We start from the raw sequence: 10015 nt of genomic DNA, 5'->3' as shown, positions 1-10015 counted from the left end.
CCAGCACGCATTCCTTGCAGCCAGAACGTCATCAGCCTGGATGTCGGACAGGGGGCTTGTTTCCTTGGCCGGGCAGCTAAGGGGAGCTAGGTTTTATCACTCACACTTGTGCTCCTAGGGAAAGGCACCCTGGACAGCCACACGTCAGACCTGGGACATATAATCCCCTGGCGATGTGTCTTCTTCATATGCGTTTATACCCACAGCGTGTAGGTGCTTTCCCCCTACTGTTGATCCCGGGCGTTTTAGAGTGAGGCTGTTAAGAAACTCCAGAGCAGGGGTGCCTGGGTGGCACAGCGGTTAAGCGTCTGCCTTCAGCTCCGGGTGTGATCCCGGCGTTATGGGATCAAGCCCCACATCAGGCTCCTCTGCTATGAGCCTGCTTCTTCCTCTCCCACTCTCCTGCTGTTTTCTCTCTCTGTCGAATAAATAAATTTAAAAATCTTAAAAAAAAAAAAAAAAAAAGAAACTCCAGAGCAGGGGCAAAGGGGGAGGGGTAGGAGCGTTTGCAGAGTGCTTTGGGGTCCGCTCCCTTGCAGAATTCTCCAGTCTGCCAGGGAGTAGGACCGGAAGCCCAGCAGCGGCAGCAAGCTGGAACGCGTGCTTTTGATTTTGCACAAGTGGCCTGATTTTTCCCTGTGGATGAATCACCGGGTTCCTGCCATAGCCCCTCCCCCACCTTCAGCCCCCTGCAGGAACCTCCAGGTCACCTTGATGGCTGGACATTCCTCTGTGGCTGCCACTAGACTTCTGCTTGTGGGTGAGTTTTTAACCAACATTTAAAAACAGGAACTCACAAAACAGATGAACTAGGGAAGTGGATGATTATTTGTATTGGCTATATATAGGAAAGAGTCAGTTTATAACAGAATTATTTTTGTATGCTATTTTTTTTCCAGAGCTCAGAACAGCCATCCAATCTACTGCTGCGTGTAAGCATTTATTTTTATAGCGTCTCCTCTCTCCCTCCTGGGGGGTCAGACATGAGCTCTTCCTGAGTCTTCTACCACGTTTATGACTTTTCCCAGCGCCTGGCACCGAGCTCAGCACTCAGCAAGGCCCCGCGAGTGATCCTGACTGCTGGTTATATGCAGGCCTGAGCGAGGGGAGTCCTATGGGTGTCTCAGAGCTGCAGCCCCGACCTGGTCTTTCCAGGAATGTGCTGCTTGAAGAAACAATCTTTCTTCCTCTCAAGGTGGCCCGGCAATCAAAGGGCAAGGCAGGTGGGTTCACCCCACCTGGCCTTCTCCCGTCGTGGCTGGGAAAATCCGTGCGATGTTGGAAACAGCCCGAGTGCATTCTGTTCGTGTCTGCGTGTGTGACCCCCATTCCTCTGTGGCTTGAAAACAGGCAAAGCGTGAAGCATGAAAAATCTATGGGCTGCAAGGAGGAGAGCATTACCGCGGTCTGACTTTCCACCTCTCGGCTTAAGTCTGATTTATTTGGCTGTGATGGAGTCTTCTGTCTGTCACTGAGGGAGTTGGTTCAAAATGAAGCTTCTATCTCGGAGCCGTGTAAGGGTTCAGCTGTCAGCATGGACAGCTCAGCCAGGGGCTCTGTGCTCTCCGAGCTCGGTGCCCATGGTGCCCCTTCGGCTTTATTCCTCCATGTCCCCCTCATAGCCATGTTGCCCCTTCTCTTGAAATGGCCCATGGCTGTGTCTCTCGAGCCTCTGCTCGCACTGTTTGTCTCAGCAGGACACCCTTGTCCTCTGTCTGGGTTGCCAGCCCTTAGAGGGGGCAGAAAGTTTCTTCTTTTTGCATCTCCAGGGCCAAAGCTAATGCTTGGCATGGACAGGATGCTCAACAGATGCTTATTGAATGGCGGGACGGAGAGACGGTCATCTCGGACCTCACCTGTCCTGCTCACCGGGCTTTCAGGGACATCTGTCAAGTGCTTACTATGTACCAGGCTCCATTTCAGGTACTCAGGACGCATCAGAACACAAACATCTCTGCCCTTACGGAGGGAAATGACATTCCAGTGGGGGTAGTGGATCAAAAACAATAAGTAAGTAACGTATGTGGTGGTAAGTGCCTTGGGAAAGCGAAATGGGAGTTGGGAACAATCGTGATCTTAAATCAGGTGGTCAGGGCAGGCCTCAGCTGGAATGAATGGGTCCCCACCTGTACTTTATCTGAACCTCTCCTCTGACATTCTTGCTTATACTTTGTACTTAGGTATTTACACACACGCACACACACATACACACACACATACACACATATGTGTGTTATGCCTAGGTTGGCTCTCTTCCTAGGCTGTCAGCATTCAGAAGTGGCTTTTATGCCTGATTAGTATTTGTATCCTTTTCAGCATCTAACACATAATAGGTGTTCAATAAAAATTGGTCAAATGAATGAGTGCTTGATAATTGATCTGCTGAAGAGAATTATGCGGAGTCATTCTTCCTTCCTGACTATTTTATACACACAGAGTCTGCTGTCTTTATGTCAGGTATCAAATACCTTGGACACTTTGCGAAGAGCGTTCACCCTTAAATTCAGCCGAAGGGTTGATCGGCTTCAGCGGCCTTTAGGAAGAAAACAGAACTAAGCAGGGCACACCCACAGGGTGGGTGGGGGGCAGGGGCAGAGAGGTTTTCTGTCTGCAAAGGATCTGCTTTTCTAAGCTGCATCAGTTCTTTTAGCCTGGCCAGGCAAGCTTTGGTAAATGTTTTTGCTTCAGGGGACTGATGAATGCTTTGGTGTCCCTGAAGTATTAATGTGGTTTTACGAAAGGTAGTGATACCTGGACCCTGAGGGAACGCAGTGGAATTAGGTCAAGTAACTCCCTGTTTGGGAGGGAAACCAGGTGCAGAGAGATGGGGTGGGAGAGAATTGTGTGGTGTGAGTGCCTGGGCACTGTTCTGGCCCGATCTGGGCAGAAGACCTTCCCCTATACCCTGAAAAGGACAATTGGTCTTGTCTGTTGCTGTGAAACTTAGACGAAACTTACACTCCTCGGAGTTCCTCCTGCTGTGCTACATCCTGTTTGAAATTGCCAAAAGAGAATACTAAAAATGGTACCATTGATAAAAGAGCTTCCACTTATCACTATGGACCCATCTCCATGTTCAGTTTCTATCCAATATCGTAGTTCTCATAGCTACCCTGGGAGGGAAGGGTGACCGTTCCTTCTTTATGAGCAAGGAAACTGCCATTCCAAGAGGCCAGTTTCGCCCAAGTTGCCCAGACAGTAAGTGTCAAACTGAGGGTTTGACTCCAGGCCTGTCTGGCTCCAAAACTTGGCCTCACGACCACCAAAGGAGAAGAGAATTACTTTTTCGTGAAAAAAATGTGGGGTATCCCCTAAAATGTAACCGTGGAGACCACGGAAACACAGTCTAGGCAGTGCTGCATTTGCATAGCAGTGTGTGCTGCGGTGACAATTCGGGACAACACAGTACCTCTGTGATGGTTGCAGCAAGTGGGCCACTTACACGTGCAACCAGGTGCTAGAAAGATGTGACCAAAATGAAAGAGGTTAGGTGAGCTTGGTGAGGTTATGGAGGGTTTGCTTTTTCAAAGTTTTCTTTAATATCATTGATATATATTTCTAATCTCTGTCTCTCTCTCTCTCTCTCTCTCTCTCTCTCTCACACACACACACACACACACACACACACACACACGTGCAGTATGTTTAGCCTCTTCTTGCTTCCGTGATCCAAGGCCATCCCAATGCAGGGCTACACTAGTGTCTACCACCCCCAAACCCCCAACACTCTCTACCACATTCCTTTCTTGGGTTCCCATCTATCCAAGTAAATCAACAGCTTTCTCAACAGTGACTGAGGGTCTTGCCATTTCCTTTCAATCAAATCCTTTTCTTCTGTTTAATCTACCATCTATTTCCATATACCAATCCTGGAGCAAGTAGACACTCTGGAAATACTTGTTTAAACAAATTCCATCCCACCAAATTATAGATTTACCCTCTTGCACTAAGCTTTCAAGTTCATTTTGCTTAATTGCCACGATCAGAGACTATAAGCCCCCTTCCAGCTTCCTCTGCGGCCCCACCCACTGTGCTAGGCTCCAGCCAGGCAGATGCATTTCAGTTCTTCAGACCCACTGGATTCTTTCCCACCCCAGGGCCTTTGCAGATACCATTGCTTCCCCTCGAAGTGAGCTTTCCTCCCTCCGCCTCCGATCTGACTCTTCCCAGGTCCTGCTGCTTCTGGCCTTTGGACTCTCAGCTTGAACACCATGTCCTGAGAGGGGCCTCTTACCACTTTCTGCACAGCGGGTCGCTGACACTTCATTCTTTATCGCTACACCTTGTTTCCTTTGTAGTCAATCACTATTTGTAATTAAGTATCTCTTTGCTGCCTTGCTTAGTGCCTTTTTCCCCCCCCGGAGGATGTCAGCTCTATGAGGAAAGGGGTGGATTCTGTCGTTTTCAGCACAGGTACCCGGCGCCTGAAAGAGCCTGGCACAGGCTCTAATAGATGCTCGAGTATTAACTGAATTGAATGAATGAATGAATGATTTAATGAGTATTTTTCATAATCTTTTTCTCATCTTTTTTTTTTTTAAATCCTTAAAAATCCTTGGGTACTTTCTCACTGCTATTCTTCTGGTTATATAAATGAACGATTTTTTCCCTTGAATGTGGTTTTGGGGTTTTCGGTGTACATTTTCCCCCTTTAAGGTTCAGGGGTCATTTTATGTTCTCTGACCCTTGTGGGCAGATCTGTCTTGTTCTTCCCTGCCCTAGTAAGATGTGCCCCTTTTCTTGACAGCCAACTGGGAAAATCAACAGGACTACAGAGAACAATATATAGAAGGGAGGACATTGGGGAGTGAGGCCCTGGGATTGAGGCAGAACATGAGAGAGAAGAAATACTGCCGTGGACATGTGGCCCAGACTGCTCTCTAGGTAGAGGCACCTAGAGGGAGAGATGATTTCTTCACTAGGATTGCAAATCCAGCCTCAGGCTCTGCGGCGGTCGTGATGGCAGGTGGAAACCGTCTGTTCAAAGTGAGCTCTGCCCATTAGCAGCACCAGCAGCACCTGGGAGCGTGTTTGCAATGCAGTCTTGGGCCTGGCATCGGACCTACTGAATCAGAATCCGTATTTTTGCCGAACCACTCGGGTCATTTGTACGGCCAATACATTTTCAGAGTCACCAGTCTACTCAAGAGGACTGCTGGAAATTCATTTTGCTAAAGGCAGAGGAAACATCTAGTCAATTATTGGCATGTGTTCCCAACAAGTTCGTCTACCAGGAGGGAGGGAAACTGCTTGTGCGAGCTCTCCTCTGGCCGCAAAGAAGGCTGAAGCTGACATGAGCTGGGACAATGAAGGTGATCTTCTCATTTAACCTGGAGTTCCTGAGAGCCGAGATGGGGGTTTGGGGGACAGTCAAAACCGTAGGCGACAGAGGAGCGGATTTCAGAGATGAGCATGATGCAAGGTTCTTTAAGGGAAGATGGACGACAAGGTGAGAGCCTTTAAAAACAGAACCTCCACTATGTATGAAACCAAACACCATGGCAGCCGAGGAGGAAAAGGAGGGTGTCTGAAAAGGCGGGTGTGGCTGCCCAAGGTAACTTATGGAATGCAGACATGCACAGAAGGAGGAAGGAAGAGCACACGACCGAGCACGAGTTTAGAAGACTCACTTGGATCCGTACCAAGAGCGGCAGGTGGCTGAGGCAAGAGAGAAAATGTAAGTTGTTAAAGTGTTGATGACAAGAGCTTCTCTGGGTAAGTGTGGAGCACAGAGGGCTAGAGAGGAACATTTCTGCTATTTGGAAAGCAGAGGGTGTCACCGGCTCAACAAGGTCCGCCTGACTGCTGCCCCCACCCCCTACTCTGTCTCTACCACATCCTTCATGGCATTTATTGCTGCTTGGAATTAGGTAGTCTATTTCTTGTTTTCTCATTCATTATCTACTTTGACGTCTTCTAAGATGTAAGCTCCATGAGAACGGTGACTTCATTTTCCTGATTGGCCACCAGATTCCCAGTGCCTGGCCCGCGACAGGTGCCGCACACATGTGAATGAATGAACCAAAGTTTGCGACGAAGCCGAATGCCTCAACCCCCGTGCTTTGGGGGAGGTATCCAAACTCTATACACTTCTGTCTGCTCTCTCCAGAGCTGGACATGAGGCTCTCCAAAAGACAATAAGCTTTTAAGAAAAGAGGAGAGTTAGTCGCCTTCCTTGAGAGCCCACACTGGGTCTTCACATGTGACATCAATGATGCCCCTGAGATCTCCCACTAATAGGGGTGGTCTTCTTATTCCATTTAACAGATGAAGAATCGAGGTTCAGGGAAGTTAAGTGACCTGCCCAAAGCTACTCAGGAAGCTAGATGTGAATTGAGTCTCTCTGGTTCCAGAACCCACGCTCTTTCTATTGTATTGTATTGAGGCTTGGCAGGAACTGGAATTAAAGAGAAATGAACCCTTTAACTGCTTTAAATAAGCGTACATCTCCAAGCCCTGGACAAGGTAAGTATAAATTATTGCCACAACAATGCCGCTTAAAAAACCATTCCAAAACCCTGTGGTGGATGACGGGCGCTTATTTCTTGGTGGCGTGTTTGTGGGCCGGCTGGGGTTTGGCTGGTCTAGGCAGAGCTCTGCTGGGCATGGCTCCCCGCTATGGATTGGGCCCAGGTTTGCTCCATGAGTCTTGCTTTATGCTGGGACCAGTGGGCCTCCTGGGGCCTGTCCTTCCCTTGGTGGTGGCAGAGCACAAATAGAATGAGAAATTTGTGATACACGGGGCGTAGACTGAGATGGGGCATGTTGTTCCTTCTGCCGACATTCCAGAGGCCAAAGCAAGTCACATGCAGCCAAGCTCAACACCAGTGAGAGGGGAGATACGTACCATCTCTAGTGTGAGAACTGCAGAGTCACGTGGGAAAGGGTATTGATCCTGGGAGGCCTGAACGATGGGGCGTAATGGTGCGATTGACCATAGGAAGAGTGTGGGACATACATGGCTAGCAGGGACTGTGCCATGGGCTTTAAATACATGATTTAGGGGCGCCTGGGTGGCTCAGTCAGTTAAGCATCTGACTTGATTTTGGTTCAGGTCATGATCTTGGGGTCGTGAGATTGAGCCCCAAGTCAGGCTCCACGCTCTGTGGGAAGTCAGCTTGAGATTCCCTCTCCCTCCCCCGCTGCCGCCCACCCCCCTCCCTGTGCGCGCTCTCTCTCACTCTCTCTAAAATAAATAAATACATCTTTAAATACACGATTTCATGGAAGTCCCTCAAAGATCCCATTTGGTAGGATTACCTTTATCCTTATTTTTCAACAAGAAAATTTAGGCTCAAATTGGGTAGCCTCTCGAGTTCTCACTGAAGTCAATGACCTACCAGGGACATACACCCAGGTCTCTTTGGCACCAAAGCCCATATTCTTAGCCCCGACTCAACTCTATGGAAACAACCAGCAGCTATGGTGGAAGAGGAGCTGCCAGAAAGTTTTCAAAACCATGTGGCTGACGAAGAAGGGGCCAGAAGACTAGATGCACCCAAATGGATGAATTTTCAAGAGGTGGGAGAAAGTGGGTTCCTGAATCTGTATATGAGCTTGAGTTTCTTTCTGTGTCATGGATGGATGTCTTATGAAATACTCTAGGGAAAAAGCCGTCACTCCTGTGCCTGGGCTAACAAATCGGGCCAGATGCTGGTAGGAGACAGTGAATTCATCTGAGCTTCCTCAGGCTAACGCCTCAGCTTAGGTGGGTAACGGTTCAGCCAATCTCTTCTGCTCCCACTATTGGTTTTCTACTCTTGTGGTCAGGTGCTGCTCTTTAACGCCTGACAACCTTAATTCTCAATTTACGTATTCCCTGGGCCTTTGATTCGGTTCCCTTGGGGGGCGGTTTGAGGGCTCCTTGCGTGAATGCCCGTTTACGTTCCTGCTGCTTACCCTCCCTGCCTTGCATATAACTCCCAGACACAGCTTGGCACTTGCCCCCCTTCTCTCCTTACTAACCTGGCAGCCATCAGGATTCGCCCAAGTCCTATCACCCCCCAAGGAGAGATACCTCCCTGGAACATTCTAGAACAAATTGAGGACAAGTGGTCTGTGGGGATTTCTAAAGGTAATTCATGAAGGTAGCCTGAGTTCAGTAAGGATGAACGTGGTCTAGCAAATCTGATTCCCTTTGTGAAAAAACGGGACTGCCAGATCAAGGGAGGGTCATGAGGGTAACGTCCTGGATTTTAAGGGGTTTGACAAATCCTTTCATGATCTCTTTTAGGAGATTGGGAAACACAGGCTGATTTCGGACAAATAGATTAGTTCTTGGCTGGTTAAAAAATGTTGCTGTCATTAATCAGATGTGCTGATTAGTGACAGCTTGAGGGAGACTGCTGGCATAGAACAATGGAACTCTGTCCTCAGCCAGATCCTGTCCGGGTCCTCCCCTACCCTTGCTCCCCCCTCCCCCCACCCTCCTTTGTCTCTCTTTGAACAACTTGGATGAAGGTACAGGAGGCTGGTTTTTAAAATTGGTGGGTGGTAAAAAACAAAGGGGGGTAGCGAACACACACAAAAAAGCCAGGGCCAGGGTTTTTAAAATAATAATTAACATATACAGAACCTTACAAAGCCCTTCTTTAAAGAATGATCTTATTTAAGTCTCTAAACAGCTCTATGTGGTAGGTATGACCAATTATCCTCATTTTAGATGGGACTCGGGACTTATACAAATTTCCCCAAGATCATTCAGCGTTATACTATAAAGCACCCAGGTTTATGTCCTGGTTTTTCTGATTTCAAATTCTATATTCTTTAAAATGGGCTAAAACAAACAAGAGAAAATGAAGAGAGACATATTTTTAGAAATACACAAGCACAGATTGGGAGAGAGACCTGGTGTGCCAGCTGCCATGGGAATGCCTCCCAGCATCACTCCCGGGTCCCCAGATCTGTGCCATAGCCCACTGCCTCGCTCTTTGACAGAGCTGACCTTCTCATCCCCAGCCTGGCCTCCTCCAGGCAACTGGTAAGTTCATCCTGCTGGACATGAGCAGGAATGCGAACTTGGTCCCCACCCTCATAAATCTACCACCTCCCAGTCTCATTCAGGGGTACCTGTAGCATGGTGGAAAGGCACGAGCTTAAGGGGCTTGCCAGTCACTGGCACCAGACTCTCACCCTTTCTGGACCTAAGAATTGGCTTCAGTAATCCAGGAGACTTGAGGGGATTTTGATTCCTCTGGAGAATGCCCATAGCCACTTAGCCCTGTGTTTATTCTGGTGTACCTCTTGCGGACCTTCTCAGATTGCAGAAGGGGGCTCTCCAGAGTCATCCAGATAGGCGGGCAGATTCAGGAACTCATCTCCTTTCCTTTACTTCCTGGGCAGTTTGGTAGGAGAGGAGACAGAAAGAAGGGGAGGTGGAGGAAGGTACAGAAATGGTGGGAGCAGGAACCTTTGTGAACTTCTTTCTGGGTGCTGCATTTTGCCTTTCTGAGTCCCTCTGTCGTCTGGGTGATACAAGGAAGCTACTGTTTGCCTAGAATTTAATACTTCCTTCTGTTTGTTTTAATCCTTACCAGGACCAGGTGTGTCTTTTGGTTTTTGAAGTTTTCATCCATGGAAGTGTACTCATTTGGCACCATAAAAGTACTTTAAACAAGACACACGGTTTTATATATCATAAAAGTAGAAACAAATTCAGTATTTTCAAAGCAATATATTTTAAACTATGTCCAAATACCAAGCTCTTACCTAGGGCAATAACTGAACTCTCCTGGAACAATAGATTGTAAAGTTGATTGATTGGTTTTGTACAAGTGTAGATAATAATTTACCAAAAGCTTCCTAGGATAGGGACGTTCCCCACCATGCTGCGGTGAGGCCAGCAAGACCTGATGGCCAGAGGCCATGTGCCCTCATCTTACCTACAGGTCCAGTTTCTGACAGTGGCCTCTGTGCAAACCCCCAATCTCCGAAATTTACATTCATAGGCATCAAACCTTGAAGTTGGTCCTCTAGCCTCACACTCAAAATGTTGCCTCTCTGTTAATCACTGTCC

The sequence above is a fragment of the Ursus americanus genome, chromosome 8, assembly GCF_024610735.1.
Source record: "Ursus americanus isolate L20-20 chromosome 8, mUrsAme1.1.p, whole genome shotgun sequence".
Classification (NCBI taxonomy): domain Eukaryota; kingdom Metazoa; phylum Chordata; class Mammalia; order Carnivora; family Ursidae; genus Ursus; species Ursus americanus.
This window is presented reverse-complemented; position numbering follows the sequence as displayed.